The sequence below is a fragment of the Austrofundulus limnaeus genome, unplaced genomic scaffold, assembly GCF_001266775.1.
Source record: "Austrofundulus limnaeus strain Quisiro unplaced genomic scaffold, Austrofundulus_limnaeus-1.0 Scaffold445, whole genome shotgun sequence".
NCBI classification, from domain to species: domain Eukaryota; kingdom Metazoa; phylum Chordata; class Actinopteri; order Cyprinodontiformes; family Rivulidae; genus Austrofundulus; species Austrofundulus limnaeus.
Genome location: NW_013952847.1, coordinates 376299 through 377455, shown reverse-complemented (window position 1 = coordinate 377455; position 1157 = coordinate 376299).

Sequence of the window (1157 nt, the reverse complement as noted above, 5' to 3'; positions counted from 1 at the left end):
CAGAGACGAGACCCTGTGGTTCCCAAACCAGACACCCTCCTCTCCATAACTGCCTGCACCTTGAGATGTTGTCCATAAACACTACAAACAGGATCAGAGACATTGGACAGCCCTGGTGGAGTCCAACCCACATGGAGGAACATGGTCAAAAGACTTCTCCAGGTCCACAAAACGCATGTAGACCAGAGAGGTAAACCCCCACAGTCCCCTTTGCAAATCTGCAAGGGTTAAGATCTAGCCTACTGCTCCACGACCAGGAGGAAARCTCCTTATGAAYCTGAGGTTTGGTCATCGACCTGATCCAATTCACCACCAGGTGGTGATCAGTTGACAGCTCTGTCCCTCTTATCACCTGTGTGTCCAAGACATAGGGCTGCAGATTAGATGACAAGATTACAAAATTGATCATTGACCTTTGCCCTAAGGTGGCCTGGTACACTTATGGACCACACTATGCTCAAACATGGTGTTTGTTTCAGACAACTCATGCTTAGCACAGAAGTCCAATAACAGAACACCATTCGGGTTCAGATGAGAAAGGCTGTTCCAATCATCCCCCTTCCAGATCATTGCCCTGCTTCATCTTCATCACCATCATCCATCTCAGCTCCTCACTGGGAGGGAGGAGGGGTGGGTGCAATTAGTCTACAGCRTAATAAATAGTGTATAATGTGTGTTTACTTTGACCTTCTCTTTTGATTTTTGTCTTGACTTGTTTTTATGATTATGTAAAATGTGCAATATCTCCATTTGACTGGTACATTGCTTCCCTTATTTTAATCTGTATTGTACTGATGCTGCTGGAAACGTAATTTCCCTGAGGGAACCCTCCCACACTGTAAAAAATGAAATGTTGGATTTACTTAACCATGTTATGTGACCCTTTTCCACTTAACTGAGTTGAGTAAATTCAAAGCAATATACCAGTTTTTTAGCCAAAGAACATGAGTATGTTGCTTTGAATTTACTCAACTCAGTTATGTGGAACCAGGTCACATAACATGGTTAAGTAAATCCAACATTTCATTTTTAGAGTGCAAAAGGGATCAATAAAGTTTAATCGAATCGAATCTAATCGAATCTAATCTAATCTAATCTAATCTAATCTAATCTAATCTAATCTAATCTAATCTAATCTAATCTAATCTAATCTAATC